The sequence below is a fragment of the Eleutherodactylus coqui genome, chromosome 1 (assembly GCF_035609145.1).
Source record: "Eleutherodactylus coqui strain aEleCoq1 chromosome 1, aEleCoq1.hap1, whole genome shotgun sequence".
NCBI classification, from domain to species: domain Eukaryota; kingdom Metazoa; phylum Chordata; class Amphibia; order Anura; family Eleutherodactylidae; genus Eleutherodactylus; species Eleutherodactylus coqui.
In genome coordinates this window covers 457,010,110-457,032,726 of record NC_089837.1, presented here as the reverse complement: position 1 = coordinate 457,032,726, position 22,617 = coordinate 457,010,110, and positions in this window count along the sequence as shown.

The window sequence follows — 22,617 nt, the reverse complement described above, 5'->3', positions numbered from 1 at the left end:
TGAGCATTCTTTGGCTAGACATAAAGTGCAATGAATATCCTAATCAATGCAAACATCAGTGGGGCCCCTTACCGATGGCTAGTTAGTTTTTATTAACGTCTACTCTTTCTGCAATATGATGAGCTTCAGGTTTTTCCTGGAAGACATGGTTATGATTTGAAGAACACAAAGACTGAAATCTCATAGCTAAACCATATGATTAACAGGGTTAATCAGAAATTAACAACATGAAAAAACAAGTAGGTGGAATAGCTGTGGGCATTGTAGTAAAAGTGAGATACATGCTAGGATATCGAGATGATGAGCTGTTATAGTACCAAAGCCTAAATAAAAATTGTGATTGCTTGCATCAACTCTTCTGAGATTGAGAATCAAGAAATTTATGGATTGTCCATTTCATGGTATAGATAAGCAAATTGAAGATCATACAGTACGTCTGCAGCACCACCTATTGGAAGGTAGCTTCCCTAAAAATCAATGTTTGATCTTCCACCAGGCTTTGTAACATGCTTGTTGGAAGGTTGTACATTAATGTATGGAGAAGCTACCTTCCAATAGTTGGCATTGCAGAGTCATTGCACCAATCTCCCATTTGCATACCCAAATTCATAGAGGAGCATTGCATGACCTATAAAGGCCCATTTACACGGTACGATTATCACTCAAAATTTCATAGGAGGTGAAGCACTGAGTGAGAAGCAGATGAGAAGCCCACAATCCAGTGGCAAGTCTTTTAGTTTAAATGCTCTGCACGAGCGCTGATGACCTTAGCGGTGACGTCAGCACTCGTGCAGTCGTTTGAAAGATTGTCAGCCCATGTAAACGGGCCTTAAGTCTCTTCACACTTACTTGATACTCTCCACAAGGTAAAAGAGTACACTTACCAAACTTTTGTTTAGATAAGATACAATGCTATGTCTAAAAAAATGACAATTTATAGCTCTAAGCTATTCTAACATCTGTAATTACCTAACACTTGTCCTTAGTTGAAAATTATGGACCATCGTCTTTTTCTGATGATGTAACTATGTAAATTATCCATTTTGGTCATTCATTAGGAGCAATTACTATGATGCAAAACTTGCTTCTTTCATATGGTTTATAGTAACTTGCTTCTCAAATTTGCTAATTGGTCTGATCAGTTATGCATCTACCGTGTTTCCCTGAAAATATCTATATTAATTGTCTTATAATTATTTTGCCTGAAAAGAGGCACTAGTAACATAGCATGTAAGGTCGAATAAAGACAACGTCCATCTAGTTCAGACTGTTTATCCTCCTATGTTATTGATCCAGAGGAAGACAAAAAACCCCAAGAGGCAGGAGCCAATTAGCCCTTTTGGGGAAAAAATTCCTTCCCAACTCCCTAATGGCAATCAGACTAATCCCTGGATCAACTCCTAATAGATTTTTACCTGCTTGTATACCCGGATTAACAATTAACCTAAGATTTATATCCTGTAATATCCTTCCACTCTAGAAAGACATCAAGTCCCTTTTAAACTCCTCTATGGATTTTGCCATCACCACATCCTCAGGCCGAGAGTTCCACAGTCTAACTGCTCTTACAGTAAAGAACCCTTTTATGTGTTGGCGATGAAACCTGCTTTCTTCTAGACGTAGCAGATGCCCTCTCGTTACCGTCGCAGTCCTGGGTATAAACAAATCATGGGAGAGATCCTTGTATTGTCCCCTCATGTATTTATACATAGTTATTTGATCACCCCTTAGTCGACTTTTTTCCAGGGTAAATAATCCCAATTTGGATAGCCTCTCTGGGTATTCCAGTCCCGTCATTCCATGTATTAGTTTAGTTGCCCTTCTTTGAACTCCCTCCAGCACTGTAACATCTTTCCTGAGCACCGGTGACCAGAACTATGCGCAGTATTCCATGTTCTCGTCCCTCGCCCCTATACCTCTTTTAATGCACCCCAAGACTTTATTAGCTTTTACAGCAGCTGACTGGCATTGGTTACTCCAGTTTAGTCTACAATCCACTAGTACCCCCAGATCTTTTTCCATATCACTTTTCCCTAGTAGTACCCCATTTACTGTATATTGGTGACATCCGTTCCTCCTGCCCATGTGCATAACCTTACATTTTTCAACATTGAATTTCATTTGCCATTTTTCTGCCCAAGCCCCCAGCTTATCTAGGTCCGTTTGTAGCCGTACATTGTCCTCCGTTGCATTGATTATATTGTATAATTTTGCGTCATCTGCAAATATTGATATTTTACTGTGCAGCCCCTCTATCAGGTCGTTGATAAATATATTAAACAGAATGGGGCCTAATACTGAACCCTGTGGCACCCCACTAGCAATGGTGGCCCATTCAGAGTATGAACCATTTATTACCACCCTCTGCTTTCTATCTCTGAGGCAGTTCTTTACCCAGATACACACGTTTTCACCCAATCCGAGGTGTCTCATTTTATATATCAGCCTATTATGCGGCACAGTGTCAAATGCTTTAGAGAAGTCCAGATATACGAGTTCAATAAACTCTCCCAGGTCCAGCCTAGAGCTTACTTCATCGTAGAAGCTGATCAGATTGGTGCGACATGATCGACCCTTCATGAACCTATGCTGGTGAGGAGTTATTCCGTTGTTCTCCTTGAGGTATTCTACTATGGCGTGTCTCAGAAACCCCTCGAATATTTTTTCAGTTACGGAAGTGAGACCTACTGGTCTGTAGTTACCAGGCTCACTTTTGGACCCCTTTTTGTAAATTGGAACCACGTTGGCAATACGCCAATCCAATAGTACAACCCCGGTCTTAATAGTATCCACAAATATAAGATATAGGGGCCTAGCTATCACATCGCTTAGTTCCTTCAGTACCCTTGGGTGTATTCCATCTGGGCCTGGCGATTTATGGATTTTAATCTTCTTTAACCGGTTCCGCACCTCCTCCTGCATTACGTATGAGATATTTTGTGCGGGGTTTATTTTATTCCCCTGCATCTCGTGTGGCATTTCCTTTTCATTTGTGAATACCGCTTAAAAAGAAGCTATTTAATAGGTTTGCCTTCCCTCCATCATCTTCAATGATTTCTCCTGCATTATTTGTTAAAGGGCCAGTGCTCTCAGTGCAAATCCTTTTGGTCACTGTTCCCCAAGTGCCCCTCAGCCTGTAACCCCTTTATTCGGTCCGGTTTGTTAGTTAGTACTAAGTCCAGAATGGCCCTCCCTCTCGTTGGTTCCCGCACAAGTTGGGTAAGGTAGTTATCTTTAATTGTTCTCAAGAACTTCTCACCCTTGTGAGATTTGCAGGTTTCGTTTTCCCATATTATATCTGGATAATTAAAGTCCCCCATGATAATTACTTCATTGCGGTTTGACACCTCTTCTATCTGCCTTAGTAGTAAGGTTACAGTTTCTTCTGTTGCTTTTGGTGGGTTACAGAAAACCCCTATCAGGATTTTTTTTTCCCCCTATATTTCTACCCACAGAGATTCCACGTGTTCATCTCCTGCACCTATATCTTCCCGTAGCCTTGGCAATAAGTACGATTTAACGTACAGACATACCCATTTCCCTTTCTGGTTTCCCCGGTCTCTTCTGAAGAGGTTGTAACCCTGTAAATTCACCGCCCAATCGCACTTTTCATCAAGCCATGTTTCTGTTATTCCGACTATATCAGAGTTTTCATCAGCCATTAGCGCTTCAAGCTCACCACCTTTACCAATAAGACTTCTTGCATTCGTGGTCATACAATTTATACAGTTTTTTTTGTTCTTTAAATTTGTTTTGTTGCTAATGGTACTATTGGCTGATCTGTCAGTTCTAACTGTACTAACCCCATCCCCTGCTCGACACCCCTTCCCATTGCTTAAACCCAGGTAGCTAGCTACACTGACTGCCCCCCATTTCTCTTTTTGCCCTCCCCCCCAGTCCCTAGTTTAAACACTCCTCCAGCCTTCTAGCCATCGTCTCCCCCAGCACAGCTGCACCCTCTCCATTAAGATGCAGCCCTTCCCTACGGTAGAGCCTGTAGCTGACATCAAAGTCAGCCCAGTTCTCCAGAAACCTAAATCCCTCCTTCTTACACCAACTCCGGAGCCCCTTGTTTACCTCCCTAAGATCCTTCTGCCTTTCTAGTGTAGCCTTAGGTGCAGGTAGTATTTCCGAGAAAACTACCCTGGAGGTCCTCGTCCTAAGCTTAGACCCTAAGTCCCTGAAATCATTTTTGATGGGCCTCCATTGACCTCTAATTTGTTCATTGGTGCCAACGTGCACCATGACCGCTGGATCCTCACCAGCCCCTCCCAGTAATCTGTCAATCTGATCCGCGATGTGTCGAACTCGAGCACCAGAAAGGCAACACACGGTTCGGCGATCCCGGTCTTTATGGCAGATTGCCCTATCTGTCCCACTTATAATTGAGTCCCCCGCCACTAGGACGTGTCTCGCCTGCCCTGCGCTCCCCGTCCCCGTCTCACTGGAGCAGTCATCTCCCTGGTGTTCACAGGGCATGTCATGCTGCAACGGTGCTGGCTTTGTAATGGCATCCTCCTCATCTGCCAAATTGCAGACTTGTTGGGTTGTGCCCGTTCAGGACTAGGCTTCCTGGTTCTCTTTCCTCTACCCCTCCTTCTATCTGTCACCCAGCTGGCTGCCTGCTTCCCCTGCTCTTCCGTACTACCGTCCGCCCCCGCCTCTACCCCAGCCATGTTGTCAATGGCTCTCAGTGTTGCCAGTTGCTCATTTAGATCCAGGATTTGGGCTTATAAATGTGCGACGTGCACCCATCTTGCGCAACAGTATGCACCCTCGATCGGCTGATCAAGAAATGTATAAATTACACAAGTAGCACACTGGATGACATTGGCAGGCATGGAGCTCATCCTAATGGGGATCTGAAATTTACTTCTGGAAGTAATGAAGATAGGCTTGCGCAACCGCTCACATGCTGCCACCTATGCACAACCACTCACACGCTGCCGCCTATGTGCAACCGCTCACATGCTGCCGCCTATGCACAACCACTCACACGCTGCCGCCTATGTGCAACCGCTCACACGCTGCCGCCTATGCGCAACCACTAACATGCTACCGCCTATGCGCAACCGCTCACGCGCTGCCGCCTATGCGCAACCGCTCACACTCTGCCGCCTATGCGCAACCACTCACACACTGCCGCCTATGTGCAACCGCTCACACACTTTTTTTGTTTCTTTTCTCTCACTCAATCACGCAATCCTGCTGCACTTACACCTTGCACACAGACACTTATACACTCACACTGTAATACACTCTAAAACCCCCTCCCTTAGTCACAGACACATACTTAGACCCACAGGCACACACCCACTAAGACACACACTTAGACCAACACACACACACTAAGACACACAGAGTACACTTATCTGCTCTGTCGGCAGCTCCTCCGCAGCTCCGGTGACGTCACCTGCAGTCTCACTGGCAGGACCTCTCTCCCGGCAGCTGCGCTTCCTGTGCTCCTGGTGCTCCGGGAACCCGCTCATCCGCTTTTGCCTGCTAAACAACCACTCCCTCGGACTACTGGTGGCACCGGCTTCTGCGCCGCTTCGGTCTCCGGTGTCCCCTGCTCCCGGCTAGCTCCCCTCTGGTCATTGGGTCCAACCACCTGCTCAGTGCAGGATCAGTAAATCATCCCAGACAGATATTTGTCCAGCCTTTCTTTGAACTCACCACCTCCTGTGGTATCCCGTTCCACTCATTGATTACCCTCACTGTCAGAAAGTTTTTTCTAATATCTAATTTGTGTCTCCCCCCCTTTCAGTTTCATCCCATTGCTTTTAATATTGGTGGTGGAAGTGGAAGTTGTGTTAGCCGTAAAAATGGATATAGTATTAGGGGAGGGCAAGGGATTAACCTTGAAAGCTTCAGTGTAAAGAATTTGAAACCAGCTTTGTGTCTGCAAGTTGCTGCAGTTCCAGTGTAAAAATTCTATCAAAAACCTCCACAAGCTCAAGGAAGTTTTAAGATTCTTACAGAATTACAATGTACTGTATGTTATAAACCTTTTAGCACTTTAACACATTGCATTTATTGACAAAGAAACATCATGGGAGCAATAAGCTTCTTATTATTGCTATTGTAAATGTGGCAAAAGACATCTTTGATACCCCTCTTGATCCACGTCACAGACCTCTCACCAGCCAAGCCAGAAACCTACTGCACACTGATGAGGGTCAAACAACCGAACCTGCTGTGTTTTTTTTTCTGGCTTGGTTTTCTATTCCAATCATTATAAAGACCTCTATAAAGGGTTTGACTCTGATTTGCAGGAATGCTGCCATTCAATAGGTGGCGCTGCAGACGTATTGTTCCATCTTCCTGATTTGCATGAATTCTCTATAAAATAAATGGGGTTTGCTTTAGGGCACTCTCACACAAGCAGTAACAATTCAGGCAAAGTAAGCTAATGACATCACCATTTTCCCCCTTCCTCCCGCTGGCATAGCAAGCAGCGTTTTTAATGCCGTTTTTAACACACTGAATTCATTTCAATGGGTGATGTAGGGCATCAAAAATGTGCCACAAAGCCAGAAAATAGAATATACAGCGTTCGTTTTAGCACAGAATGGAGGCATAGTTCAGTGTTTTTAGCTGGTGTTAAAAATAATCTTTTTTTATATAGCACCAGCAGCGCTTTGAGGCATGGGATAAATGCAAACAAAACAACAATTACATGTGAGATACAATCAGTTTGAAACAAATGGGGTGGGGGTGGTACAGGAGGTGCAAGGCGGGGGGGGGGCGAGGCATGGGGAATACAGGCAGTAGGAGATTTGATGTGGAAATCAGTTATTAGAAAGCAAACGGGGTGGGGCGGTAAGGAGGTGCAGGTGTAGAGGTTGTATGTGGAAGGTATGGGAAGCCATAGGGAGGGGCGGGGGACTAGGTCAGGAGATTTGATATGCCTCCCTGAAGAGGTGCATTTTTAGGACGCGTCTGAAATTTCGTGCATCAGGAATTGTCCGGATGCCTTGGGGTAGAGCATTCCAGAGGATGGGTGCTGCTCTGGTGAAGTCCTGTAGGCAAGCATGTGAGGTTCGTAATAGTTACTTTATCGTCATAATTTTGTCTTATTGCGTTATCGGATCGGAGTGTGCGGACTAGGTGGTGTACGGACAGGAGGGAGGCGATGTATGGTGGTGCAGCACCATGGAGAGCTTTGTAGGTGAGGGTGAAGAGTTTAAATTTAGTTCTGCAGTGGATGGGCAGCCAATGCAGTGACTGGCATAGTGCAAAGGCGTCTGAGCAACGGCTGGATAGAAAAATTAGCCTAGCTGCCGCATTTAGTATGGATGGGAATGGAGCGAGTCTGGTAAGGTGCCTGGAAATGCTGTATAAAAACACATGTGTGAAAGAGGCCTTAGTTTGTGCTTTTATGAAAAAGCTGTAACAGCGACGCTAGCACCAACAAGCTTTGGGTGCATGTGTGGGTCTAGTGTAACATCACAGGGTCACTGCCAGCCACACTATGTGTTTTCTGATCGCATCTGTTAACCTAGTAAATGGCACTGTAAGTTCTGAAAGGGGCATTAAAATCCTCAGATTTGTTTTGCAGGGTCCCAATAGGCCCCCCAGCAATGAGATTGAGTAGTGTCGTTCAGTTGCCATAGCAGCCTGGCGCCTTGTGAAGGCTTCCAGTGCTGCCATGGCATGGCTTTATAGAATGCCAATTAGATTGCGGTAATACTATGGTATTACATTATACTGTATGAACTATCAAACAATCGCAAGTTCAAATCCCCTAAAAAATGTAAAAATTTGTTTATAAAAGATTTATTTATTATAAGCAAAAAATAAAAGCTATTAAAAGTTTTTAAAAAAACCCTTTTCCATATTTATAATAAAAAAATCAAAATAAACAAAAATATATTTGGTATCGCTGCATCTGTAATGTCTGATCTATCGAAGTACTGCATTATTTATCCAACATGGTTAACACCATCCAAAAAAAAATACACATTGCCAGAATTGGGTTTTTTTTTGGTCACCCCCTCTCCAAAAACAAATTTAATAAAAAACGATCAAAACGTTATGTGTACTCCAAAATAATACTAATACAAACTACAGGACATCCCACAAAAAACGAGTCCTCACACAACTGTGACAATGGAAAAATAAAATAGTTATGGCTATCAAAAAATGGGGAAGAAGATATTTTTATGTTTTTCCAGAGATATTTTATTTTTTAGAAATAGTACTTAAAAAAAACTATAAAAAATAGGTATTGTCAGAATTGTACTGACCCATAGAATAACGTTATCATGTAATTTTTGTTGCAATGTGTATGCTATGAAAACAAACCCACCCCAAAGATGGCAAAATATTCCTTTTTTTTACCTATTTCAGTATATTATACGGTACATTAAATAAAAAACGTATGACTTTTTTAAAAGTGGGGAGGAAAAATTGAAAATAAAAAAGGGGCAGTCCTAAAAGGGTTAATCTCCGAGAATTCTTTAATAAAATGCATTACTACGAAAATTTGCCTTTTACTCATGTGAAAAAGTAGTATAATTGTCAACTATGCAAAGAATGCATCTAAAAAGAGCAACATCTGGAGAAAGCTCACATCTTTCCCAATTTTGAGACCATATAACATCATAGATTCATAGATTGTACAAGAAACAGCTGATATAACAAAATCATCTTTAAGAATTAGAACTTGAAGTTTCTCATTGTTAATCTATATAGTGCTTTTAAGAACATTTTACAGATTTTCTCTAGTTTTCGGCATTCATATAGGTTGCTTTTTCTGTACGTAAGGACATGTTAATGATCTAGGAGTTAAGTAGCCTCAGGGATCAGTTGTTAAAAGGAATGTATCATCAGATAATGATTGTGTAAATCAAGCTTCTTTCGTTAAACAGATTTTGAAATCATTTTTGTCCACTAATATCCTGAGGATAGGTAATTATTAGGGATGAGCGAAAGTGCTCGTTTAGAGCAATTACTCGATCGAGCATCACTTTTTTCAGGTAACTGCCTACTCGGGCGAAAAGATTCGGGGGGCGCCAGGGGTGAGCGGGGTGTTGTTGTAGGGAGTGGGGGGGGGCAAGAGAGAGAGTTCCCTCCTGCTATCCCCCGCTCCACCCCGCCCCCCCCCCGGCACCGCCTGAATCTTTTCGCCCGAGTAGGCAGTTACTCAAAAAACGCAATGCTCGATCGAGTAATTGTCCTAAACGAGCACGTTCGCCCATCTCTAGTAATTATTTTCTGGGAAAACCTTTCTAATTCACAACTGTTACATGTAATTTATACCTCTAGTGGCAAGTGGCATGGTAGATATGTGAAACCATATCCTATAGTGTTTAACTTTCCTAGAACACATGATCTTCTTTTCTTCAAGCTTTGTAATGATTAGTAAACATGATATGACTAAATTAAAAACCTTTTATAAAGTGTAGAAACAGGTCTGGATTTATTTGTCACCTCAGGATATTTCTTTTTATTGCATTCTCCATCATCGCCTTCGCCATTTATAAGCCAATCTCAGCTGTACGACACTTTATTATAATTATATATTCTAGATGTCAAAGTCATGTTAAAACCTTACGGAATTTCAACAAATATGCAACCGTAAAACAAAGTAAAAAAAAGTAACTAAGGGAAAAAGATTTCCTAATATTCGAGGTATTTTGGACATCGATGACCAGAAAGTTGGTAGAGATTTTATGTTAAACATTTAAAACTTTTTTTTCCATTATTTAAAGTACTTTAATACAGCAATCTTCATCTTTTTTCATGACAGGTAAAATTGTATTCTTCACCACTTTTACACACATAGGGCCAGATTTATAGAACAAAATGCACCAAAGTTTTGGTGTACATACCATGCAGGACAATTAATAGATGCTTTGGACACTTTTTGAACCTCATTAGCCAGCAGAATGACTTTTAGAGAAAAATGTATGTTTTTTTGGAAAGGGCAGTGGCTTAAAATGTGTCACATTGCTTTAAACATTTGGTGCAAAAAATAGCTTAAAGTAAGGCCCGACTCACACAGCCAAAAGCGGAATCTGCCTGCAAAGGCCTGCAAGGGATTCCAGCTGTGAGCCCGGCTGTGACTCTGCATACAACCGCAAAATTGTACTGCGTATGACCGTCTACTATTAGTTCAATTATCGTTAGCCAAAGTTTTTAGGCTGAAATAAAATCCATTGTTTGGTCACTGGAAATTCTTTCAGTTTGAATGCAGTTTGTTTAGTGTCTCCAGCGACTAATGGTGGATTTACACTGGAAAGATGATCGCTCAAAAGATGACTTTTAAGTGATCATTTTGCATAAACTACTACTTGGCACTACTGCCTATTAGGACCAAGTAGCAGCGTAAGAGCTGCCGGGAGCTGTAATCAGGGAACAGACCTGTTATCAGCTGTAATCAGCTCTCCGCGGGCAGAGCACAGCATGCAATCCTGCTTTTCAGCTGTTCTGCTGAACAATGGTTTTCAAGCAGAACCGAAGTTCCCTTGAAAATAAACACTACCCTGGAAATAAGCACTACTCTGATTTTTCAATATTTCCGGGGAGGCTTGAAATATAAGCCCTACCCCGAAAATAAGTCCTAGCTGAATTACATTAAAAAAGGAGTTAATTACTTAGCAGGCTCAGTCCAGGTCCCTCCCGCTGCTCTTCGGAGCTCCAACGCACTTCTTGCAGTCCAAAGCCACCCACAGAAGATCACTTCCTAGTTACAGGATTCATAAATCCCATCTCTAGAAAGCAATGGCTCTAATTGGTTTTCCAGCACTGCTTTGATTAGCTAAGCAGCCCTCGAGAACCAATCAGTGCCATCGCTAACTGGAGGCGGAACTTATGAATCCTGTAACCAGGAAGTGATCATCTGTGGGTGGCTAAGGGCTGCAAGAAGCGCGTTGGAGCTCCGAAGAGCAGTGGGAGGGACCTGGACTGAACCTGCTTGCTAAGTATAAAACATACCCCAAAAATAAGACCTAGTGCTTCTTTTGGGGCAAAAATGAAACACAGTATTATGGTTTCCACAAATGCTTATTATATGGCTAATTATTCTCAGTATTTTCTGTACTAAAGGGTTTATCCTTTTCTTCACTATTGATGACCTATCCTCATGCCCAAACTCTAAGGCCTTAGTAACCACGGGCGTTTTTTCCCGCGATTTGCGGATCGCATGACGGAGGCGCATCCGCAAATCGCGTGACCGGGGCCGAAAAATCGCCCGAAAAAACTGCTCCTAGCCGCATTTCATTAGAAACGGGCAGGAGCTGTCCAGCGCATTGAATTCAATGGAGCCGGCAATACAGCCGGCTCCATTGAAAGCAATGGGCTGTGGGCGATCTCACGATGAATTTTCGGGAAGGGCTTAAAAATATAAGTCCTTCCCTGAAATTCATCCAGAAATGTGTAAAAACAAAAAAATATATATACTCACCTGGTCCCGGCAGACGGAGTTCAGCCGCGGCCAGCCGGCAGTTCTCCTGAACTGCTCTGAGTAGTATTCAGCAGCCGGGGATTTAAAATCCCCACCTGCTGAATGAGCTGCCTGTGATTGGTCACAGCCTCACCAATCAGAGGCAGCTCTCACTTACCCATTCATGAATTCATGAATGGGTGAGTGAGTGCTGCCTCTGATTGGCTCAGCGCAGGGACCAATCAGGGGCAGCTCTCAGCTGAGAGAACTGCCGGCTGGCCACGGCTGAACTCCGTCTGCTGGGACCAGGTGAGTATATATATTTTTTTTGTTTTTACACGTTTCTGGATGAATTTCAGGGAAGGGCTTATATTTTTAAGCCCTTCACGAAAATTCATCGTGAGATCGCCTGCAGCCCATTGCTTTCAATGGAGCTGGCTGTATTGCCGGCTCCATTGAATTCAATGGGCAAACATCATTCTTCTCTGCCACAGCTGTTACAGCTGTGGCAGAGGAGAATGATTTGTCTACTATATGTTCTCAATGGGGTCGGCGCTGCTGCAACTGGCCCCATTGAGCGCATATAGAGAAGAGAACAGGAATCGCAGATCACAGATAGGTGCGATCTGCGATTTCTGTTCTATAATTTATCGGACGAGCGCATAAAAGCACTCATGTGTCCGATACCATTGCAAAGCAATGGTTTTATAAAATCGCCAGACGCATGCGCAAATCGCGCGAAAAAACGCCCGTCTGACCGAGGCCTAAGACGTACACCTCTACTAATCCAAAAGCAGAAGAAAAGTTGCCTCTAATATGCTCATAACCATAAGAATAAGTCACAGTAGTTTGGGGATTCTGTTCTGTGGAGCGATTAAATAAAACTGGAACTTTTTATCAGTGGTATGCTTTGAAAGGAAAAATGAAGCATACGCTGAAAAGAGCACCCTACATGCAACGGAACATGGCGATGGCTCCCTGATGCTCTGGGATTGCTTTGTGTCCTCTAGCACTGGAAACCTGCAGCATGCAGAAGGCAAGGTGGATTCAATCAAGTATTTGGAAATCCTAGGAGAAAACGTCATGCCATCTGTGAAGATTACACACTGCGGTTTACATACCTTCCATTATCTATTTCTGTATTAATCACGTCTCAATTGAAGAAATATATATACTACGCATCGATATATATATATAGTAGTTGATATCCTGACTGTTGCAGAGAAAACTGCAAAAAGTGTAACTGTACTTCCCAAAAAATTCTGCACATGTCATAGGGACATGTCCAAAGTTTTGATCAGTCAGGATCCAGGTGCAGAGACACCCACTGATCAAAAGTTTTTTGAAAGTACAGTTACTGTACACTAATAAGTTCTTCATTAGAGATGAGCGAGCACCAAAATGCTCGGGTGCTCGTTACTCGGGACGAAATTATCGCGATGCTCGAGGGTTCGTTTCGAGTAAGGAACCCCATTGAAGTCAATGGGCGACTCGAGCATTTTTGTATATCGCCGATGCTCGCTTAAGTTTCCATTTGTGAAAATCTGGGCAATTCAAGAAAGTGATGGGAACGACACAGCAACGGATAGGGCAGGCGAGGGGCTACATGTTGGGCTGCATCTCAAGTTCCCAGGTCCCACTATTAAGCCACAATAGCGGCAAGAGTGCCCCCCCTCCCAACAACTTTTACTTCTGAAAAGCCCTCATTAGCAATGCATACCTTAGCTAAGTACCACACTACCTCCAACAAAGCACAATCACTGCCTGCATGACACTCCACTGCCACTTCTCCTGGGTTACATGCTGCCCAACCGCCCCCCCCCCCCCCCCCCACAGCGCACACCAAAGTGTCCCTGCGCAGCCTTCAGCTGCCCTCATGCCACACCACCCTCATGTCTATTTATAAGTGCGTCTGCCATGAGGAGGAACCGCAGGCACACACTGCAGAGGGTTGGCACGGCTAGGCAGCGACCCTCTTTAAAAGGGGTGGGGCGATAGCCCACAATGCTGTACAGAAGCAATGAGAAATATAATCCTGTGCCACCGCCATCAGGAGCTGCACACGTGGGCATAGCAATGGGGAACCTATGTGCCACACACTATTCATTCTGTCAAGGTATCTGCATGCCCCAGTCAGACCGCGGCTTTTTATAAATAGTCACAGGCAGGTACAACTGGGAATACCCAACCCCGCAATGGGAATTCCGTGTGCACCCACAGCATGGGTGGCTCCCTGGAACCCACCCGCTGTACATAAATGTATCCCATTGCAGTGCCCATCACAGCTGAGGTAACGTCCGATTAAATGCAGGTGGGCTTCGGCCCACACTGCATGCCCCAGTCAGACTGGGGTTCTTTAGAAGTAGACACATGCAGTTACAACTCCGTGTGGACCGACAGCATGGGTGGGTGCCAGGAAGCCACCGGCGGTACATAAATATATCCCATTGCAGTGCCCAGTACAGCTGATGTAGCGTCAGCTGTAATGCAGGTGGGCAAAAAATTAATTGGATTACACTGTAGGCGAGGGCCCCAACAAATTGGTGTACCAACAGTACTAATGTACGTCAGAAAAATTGCCCATGCCCAACCAAAAGGGCAGGTGAAACCCATTAATCGCTTTGGTTAATGTGGCTTAATTGGTAACTAGGCCTGGAGGCAGCCCAGTTAAAATAAAAATTGGTTCAGGTGAAAGTTTCAACGCTTTAATGAGCATTGAAACGTATAAAAATTGTTTACAAAAATTATATGACTGAGCCTTGTGGGCCTAAGAAAAATTGCCCGTTCGGCGTGATTACGTCAGGTTTCAGGAGGAGGAGCAGGAGGAGGAGGAGGAGGAATATTAGACACAGATTGATGAAGCTAAAAGGTCCACGTTTTTGATGGTGATAGAGAACAATGCTTCCATCCGCGGGTGCAGCCTACATATTGTTTAGGTATCGCTGCTGACCGCTGGTGGAGAAGAGAAGTCTGGGGAAATCCAGGCTTTGTTCATCTTGATGAGTGTTAGCCTGTCGGCACTGTCGGTTGACAGGCGTGTACGCTTATCTGTGATGATTCCCCCAGCCGCACTAAACACCCTCTCTGACAAGACGCTAGCCGCAGGACAAGCAAGCACCTCCAGGGCATACAGCGCGAGTTCAGGCCACGTGTCCAGCTTCGACACCCTGTAGTTGTAGGGGGCAGAGGCATCACAGAGGACGGTCGTGCGATCGGCTACGTACTCCCTCACCATCCTTTTACAGTGCTCCCACCGACTCAGCCTTGACTGGGGAGCGGTGACACAGTCTTGCTGGGGAGCCAGAAAGCTGTCAAAGGCCTTAGAGAGTGTTCCCCTGCCTGTGCTGTACATGCTGCCTGATCTCTGCGCCTCCCCTGCTACCTGGCCCTCGGAACTGCGCCTTCGGCCACTAGCGCTGTCGGATGGGAATTTTACCATCAGTTTGTCCGCCAGGGTCCTGTGGTATAGCATCACTCTCGAACCCCTTTCCTCTTTGGGTATGAGAGTGGAAAGGTTCTCCTTATACCGTGGGTGTACACCCAGTAATGTACTGGGTGTACACCCAGTAATCCGTAGTGGCCAGAATGCGTGTAACGCGAGGGTCACGAGAAAGGCATCCTAACATGAAGTCAGCCATGTGTGCCAGGGTACCTGTACCCAACACATGGCTGTCCTCACTAGGAAGATCACTTTCAGGATCCTCCTCCTCCTCCTCCTCAGGCCATACACGCTGAAAGGATGACAGGCAAGCAGCATGGGTACCCTCAGCAGTGGGCCAAGCTGTCTCTTCCCCCTCCTCCTCATCCTCCTCATGCTCCTCCTCCTCCTCCTCAACGCGCTGAGATATAGACAGGAGGGTGCTCTGACTATCCAGCGACATACTGTCTTCCCCCGCCTCTGTTTCCGAGCGCAAAGCGTCTGCCTTTATGCTTTGCAGGGAACTTCTCAAGAGGCATAGCAGAGGAATGGTGACGCTAATGATTGCAGCATCGCCGCTCACCATCTGGGTAGACTGCTCAAAGTTTCCAAGGACCTGGCAGATGTCTGCCAACCAGGCCCACTCTTCTGTAAAGAATTGAGGAGGCTGACTCCCACTGCGCCGCCCATGTTGGAGTTGGTATTCCACTATAGCTCTATGCTGCTCATAGAGCCTGGCCAACATGTGGAGCGTAGAGTTCCACCGTGTGGGCACGTCGCACAGCAGTCGGTGCACTGGCAGATTAAACCGATGTTGCAGGGTGCGCAGGGTGGCAGCGTCCGTGTGGGACTTGCGGAAATGTGCACAGAGCCGGCGCACCTTTCCGAGCAGGTCTGACAAGCGTGGGTAGCTTTTCAGAAAGCGCTGAACCAACAAATTAAAGACGTGGGCCAGGCATGGCACGTGCGTGAGGCTGCCGAGCTGCAGAGCCGCCAACAGGTTACGGCCATTGTCACACACGACCATGCCCGGTTGGAGGCTCAGCGGCGCAAGCCAGCGGTCGGTCTGCTCTGTCAGACCCTGCAGCAGTTCGTGGGCCGTGTGCCTCTTATCTTCTAAGCTGAGGAGTTTCAGCACGGCCTGCTGACGCTTGCCCACCGCTGTGCTGCCACGCCGCGCGACACCGACTGCTGCCGACGTGCTGCTGCTGACACATCTTGATTGCGAGACAGAGGTTGCGGAGGAGGAGGAGGGTGGTTTAGTGGAGGAAGCATACACCACCGCAGATACCACCACCGAGCTGGGACCCGCAATTCTGGGGGCGGGTAGGACGTGAGCGGTCCCAGGCTCTGACTCTGTCCCAACCTCCACTAAATTCACCCAATGTGCCGTCAGGGAGATATCGTGGCCCTGCCCGCCTGTGCTTGTCCACGTGTCTGTTGTTAAGTGGACCTTGGCAGTAACCGCGTTGGTGAGGGCGCGTACAATGTTGCGGGAGACGTGGTCGTGCAGGGCTGGGACGGCACACCGGGAAAAGTAGTGGCAGCATCTCCAGGCTGATAAATTTGGCTATGTGCACGTTTAACGCTTGAGCGTGCGGGTGCGGGTGCGTGGCGGCGTACTTGCGCTTGCGCTCCAACACTTGCGCTAGCGACGGCTGGACGGTGCGCTGACAGACATTGGTGGATGGGGCCGAGGACAGCGGAGGTAAGGGTGTGGGTGCAGGCCAGGAGACGGTAGTGCCTGTGCCCTGAGAGGGGGGTTGGATCTCAGTGGCAGGTTGGGGCACAGGGGGAGAGGCAGCGGTGCAAACCGGAGGCGGTGAACGGCCTTCGTCCCACCTTGTGGGGTGCTTGGCCATCATATGTCTGCGCATGCTGGTGGTGGTGAGGCTGGTGGTGGTGGCTCCCCGGCTGATCTTGGCGCGACACAGGTTGCACACCACTGTTCGTCGGTCGTCTGCACTCTCAGTGAAAAACTGCCAGACCTTTGAGCACCTCGGCCTCTGCAGGGTGGCATGGCATGGGGGCGCGCTTTGGGAAACAGTTGGTGGATTATTCGGTCTGGCCCTGCCTCTACCCCAGGACACCGCACTGCCTCTTGCAACCTGCCCTGCTGCTGCCAATGCCTCCCCCTCTGAAGACCTGTCCTCAGTAGGCGTAGCAAACCAGGTGGGGTCAGTCACCTCATCGTCCTGCTGCTCTTCCTCCGAATCCTCTGTGCGCTCCTCCCTCGGACTTACTGCCCTTACTACTACCTCACTGATAGACAACTGTGTCTCATCGTCATCGTCCTCCTCACCCACTGAAAGGTCTTGAGACAGTTGCCGGAAGTCCCCAGCCTCATCCCCCGAATCCCGGGAACTTTCAAAAGGTTGGGCATCGGTCACGACAAATTCCTCCAGTGGGAGAGGATTCGGAACCCTTGCTGCCCATTCTGGGCAGGGGCCCGGGAACAGTTCCTGGGAGTCTGCCTGCTCCTCAGAATGTGTCATTGTAATGGAGTGATGAGGCTGGGAGGAAGGAGGAGCAGCAGCCAGAGGATTCAGAGTTGCAGCAGTGGACGGCGCAGAGCTCTGGGTGTTCGATAGATTGCTGGATGCACTTTCTGCCATCCACGACAGGACCTGCTCACACTGCTCATTTTCTAATAAAGGTCTACCGCGTGGACCCATTAATTGTGAGATGAATGTGGGGACGCCAGAAACGTGCCTCTCTCCTAATCCCGCAGCAGTCGGCTGCGATACACCTGGATCAGGAGCTCGGCCTGTGCCCACACCCTGACTTGGGCCTCCGCGTCCTCGCCCGCGTCCACGTCCTCTAGGCCTACCCCTACCCCTCAGCATGGTGTACTACCAGTAGTGCAGAAACAGAACGCTGTAATTAAATGTGCCGCTTATTGGCCTGTGGTTGGAGGCTGACTTCGCTTACGGAACGCACAGCAGAGCCAGGAAAGAATTTTGCGCAAGCCTGCTGTAACACTTAGTTGGCTGCGTATGAATTAGGAGGACTACTACCCCCAGCACAGACCCAGTACACTGAGGACAGTCACAGGCAGCCCAAATAGATTTTCTTTCCCAAATGTTTTTGGAAAGGCCCACTGCCTATATTCAATAAATATGTCTTCTGTCCCTGCCTCACCACTACTGGCCCTGGAGTATGTAAAATAACTGCAGACTGTTGCACTGTGGACTGGAATACAGCGGTGATGTAACAGCCAACACAGAGCCAGGAAAGAATTTTGCGCAAGCCTGCTGTAACACTTAGCTGGCTGCGTTTGAATTAGGAGGACAACTACCCCCAGCACAGACCCAGTACACTGAGGACAGTCACAGGCAGCCCAAATAGATTTTTTTCCCCAAATGTTTTTGGAAAGGCCCACTGCCTATATTCAATAAATATGTCTTCTGTCCCTGCCTCACCACTACTGGCCCTGGAGTATGTATAATTACTGCAGGGCGCAATGCTCTGCCGATATACAAAAAAAAAAAAAAAAGTGCAACACTGCAAAAACCAGCCTCCACACTACTGCACACGGTTAGATGTAGCCCTAAGAAGGACCGTTGGGGTTCTTGAAGCCTAAAATACTCCTAGCACTCTCCCTATAGCAACTCCAGCAAGACAGCACTTTCCCTGATCTCTGTGAGAACGCATCTGTGGCGAGCCGCGGGAGGGGCCGATTTATATACTCGGGTGACACCTGATCTCGCCAGCCACTCACTGCAGGGGGGTGGTATAGGGCTTGAACGTCGCAGGGGGAAGTTGTAATGCCTTCCCTGTCTTTCTATTGGCCAGAAAAGCGCGCTAACGTCTTAGAGATGAAAGTGAAAGTAACTCGAACATCGCGTGGTGCTCGTTACGAGTAATGAGCATCTCGAACACGCTAATACTCGAACGAGTATCAAGCTCGGACGAGTACGTTCGCTCATCTCTATTCTTCATCTCTAAAAATATGTTATTCTTAACTTTAAATGTGTTGGCCCTTAACTAGTATTATCAAGACTGGCCAAGGTGGCAATTACCCTCTTCCACCCTTGCCATTCCTTTAAAGCATGAATGTCTATTCAGTGGAATAATTATATTCATTGTTTCTGAGTAAAGTATAGCAAGCCTTGTATCATAATGCCTTACTGCAACTATTATTGGATGTCAGTAAAATGTCGCTGCCCAACCCAATAAACTACAGCTTTATTACACATGGTTTGTTTTACACATCCTATATGGCAATTTAATTGTTCAGTAAATGTGTGAGTAATGAATGTATAGGTCTGAAAGGAACATAGCTGCTTCTGTCTTCCTACACTCTACAGCTTTATTTAAAGGGGTTTCCAAGCATTTTTTTATTGATAACCTATTGATAAAATATCCTTAGGCTAGGTCATCAATAGTTGACTGGCTAGGGTCCACGCTCAGGACCCCAACCGATTAGCTGTTCTGGCACCCACTGTTACCAGCAAAACACCCAGGGTATAGAATGAAAGTGGATCGCTCCGATTGCTGGCGCACTTCCCATTAAAATCAAGGAAAGTTGCGCCTGCAATTACCAGCCCCTACACAGGCTTCAGAGCAGTCAACGTCTGCTTCATACACCTTGTACTTTAGGTCCTGAGTGGCTGACCCCAGACAATCAACTATTGATGACCCATTCTGAGGATAGGTCATCAAGAAAAATTGCCTCAAATATCCCTTTAACTCCTTAAGGTCCAGGGTTTTTTGGTCCAAAAGGACCAGACACTTTTTAGGGTTTTTACCAATGGGGTGGTTTTATTGTTCTATTTTATTTCTTCTTCTACCAAAATTATTTTTGCTGCCCTTTTTTTACCTTAACATATAGGGTTATTTATTTTTATCTTTTTTCCACATTTTTTTTTGTTTTATTAGGGGTAAAAAGCTTTATAGTTGCTTATTTCTAAAATTAGTATATTTACACTAAATTAAAGTAGAAGAATGGATTTCTCAATTTGTTTCAGACGATTTGATATATAATTTGTATAGTCTCGGATTACAGCATAAGCAGTATACAGCATATATTAGCCACATTAGAAAATGCAAGGTTCTTAATATATAGTTTGATCAAAGTATATTGGCCCATCCTCCAATGTCCAAGTGACCATGCTGTTGAATGGATCCTAACACTAATACCAGGCGGTTTAGTTACAACCTGGTAAAGATGGGTTTCTTACCTTTTTAGCATATATCTCTTTGGGGCCTAAACCTACAAAAAAAAACTAAGAAAAGTGAGATACCAATTTATATAGTCCAATTAAGTGGACAAGAGGCAGATGGGCAGAAGAGCATGACAAAGCAGAGACAGCCACGACTCCACCACTGTACAGGCTGGTTTTGGCTGGCGTCGGTGGTAGGCCTTTTCCTTTTTTATATATATTTTTTTATTTTATTCTGTAATTTTTTTAAACTAAGTTTGGTAACTATTTTTTTGAAATCTATGTCCCCCATGATGTCAAATAAGACCTCTCGGGGTCATTCACGTTGCCTTTTTTAAAAAATTTACCTTTCTTTTTCCACTGTAACTGGGGCATTCATAGGAGCCCCAGTAACAGGGGAAAGCATAACAGAGCTGATCTGGATCTTCTAGGACCCTGCAGCTCTGCTTTGGTAGGGGATAACGATGGTGACATGATTGCTAGTTGGAATAGCGAAAGTGACACTTCCACTTTCTCTCATCACTACATAGCACTCATTGAGTGGTTAAAAACTGCTTCTGCCTTCTCCACCGGGTCCTCAGCTGTGACTAACAGCTGAGGACCCGACTTGCTACTGCAGGTACAGAAGCTTTAATCACATTAAAGCCCAGGACAAAGCTCTGTAAATTTACTGTGCTTGGTCCTTAAGGGGTTAATGGAGGGGACTAACTGAAAATCTAAAGGAGTAAATTCATACTCTGCAGATGTTTTCCCGAAATTTCTGCAACTGAAAATCCAGTCCCTACATTTATATGTGCATGGATTTATGAAAAATACTCTTAGGGCTTCTACAGATGAACACTCACCGCAATGGAGCATATTTGCACATGAACAAGGTTTGAAGATGGCACTCATTGGGCTGATAAGCACGTGCCATTGCATAGAAATGTATTTTTGTGCCCGAAATGCCAGGTGCGTGTTACTGCCTTTCTGTGGAATAGAATGTCTTTTTTTTAAAAGCTAAATTAGGGCCATCAACCCCCTCCTCCATATTTTTACGATGACAAAGACTTCTATGGCAGCTTACTCCATAACACGCAGAAAGATAGAGCAGGGCCTATCTTTTATGGCATGCAGTATTTGTGCGCGAAAAACACTTCTGAGAACGAACCCATTGAGACCAATGGCTTCACTTTGTTACCTTTTACAGGCATGAGTTTCATGCAAAAACCTGCTCAAGCACGTTGGTCTGTTGAAGCCCTTAGATGAGTGGAACAGTGACAGAAAGTTGTACAGCAACTTTAGTGAGCTATGCTATTCTGCCTGGGCTAAATGCTGTAAACAATTAAAAACCCTAATAAAATGGAGACAAGCACTTACAGTTTTCAGTCTGAATTCCCAACAGAATTTTAACCACCCCTCAAGGACCAGGCTGTTTTGGACCCTCAAGGGGTTTTTCGTGGAAATACTATTGATGACCTATTATCAGGATAGGTCATCAATAGTTGATCAGCCAGGAGGCGGCGCTTGGAACCCCAACTGATCAGCTAAGTGGGCACATGGTGTCAGCGCTGCAATAGCACAGAAGTCAGAGCGGAAGCCTCCGCCCTGACCTCCTTGTAGTGGCTGGCACTGGTAACTGTAGGCACGGCTCCCATTGATTTCAAAGAGGTTGGCACAAAGACTTCTGCTGCTTCAGCTCCGACCCCTGAATATTTGTGGTGCTAACAGCATGCAACCACTCAGCCAACCCCAGCCGATGAACTATTGATGATGATGACTTATCCTGATAATAGGTCATCAATAGTATTCCCCTAGAAAACCCCTTTAAGGACCAGACACTTTCTAGGGATTTTACCCATATGGTGGTTTTACTGCCCTATTTTTTTTCCTTCAGCTGCCAAAATTATTTTTGCTGTGCGTTTTCCCCCGTGACATATAGGGCTATATTTTTAATATCTTTTTTCACTGACTTTTTTTTCCTTTTTTTAGTTTTATTAGGGGTAAAAAGTTAAAGAAAATTATTTTTTTAACATTTATAGTAGTTTTCTTTTCCAATTAGTATATTAATGCTAAAATAACGTATGGTAACAGGTTCCTCACTTTGTTTTTGATGCTTTGATATATAACATGTATGGTTTTGGATTACAGAGCGCATATGGCGACGGTTTGGGTTGGCTTCGGCTTTGGGTCATTTTTTTTTTTAGGTATATTTTTTAATTTTATTCTGTAATTTTTTCTTACTTATTTATGTAACTATTTTTTTCTACCATTTATGACCCCCATGTTGTCATATAATACCTCTGGAGGACATTCGCATGGTCTTTTTTTTTTTTATTTGAAACTTTTTCACTGTAGCTGGAGCCTCCATAGGAGCCCAACTTACAGGGAAAAACATCCTCCTGTAGTGACATCAGTCACTAACAGAGCTGATCTCGGTCTGCTGGGACCCTGCATCACATGACTGCCAGCTCACATAGTGGGAGTAACACTTCTACTTTCACTTTTTAGTACATAGCACTCATTGAGTGTTATGTACTGGGAAAAGGAGAAGGCAGAAGTGGTTAAAAACTGCTTCTTCTCCGGGTTCTAAGCTGTGACTAACAACCGACGTCCCGACCTGCTCCTGCTTGATTGTAGAAGCAGAGGTTTTAATCCTGCACCGT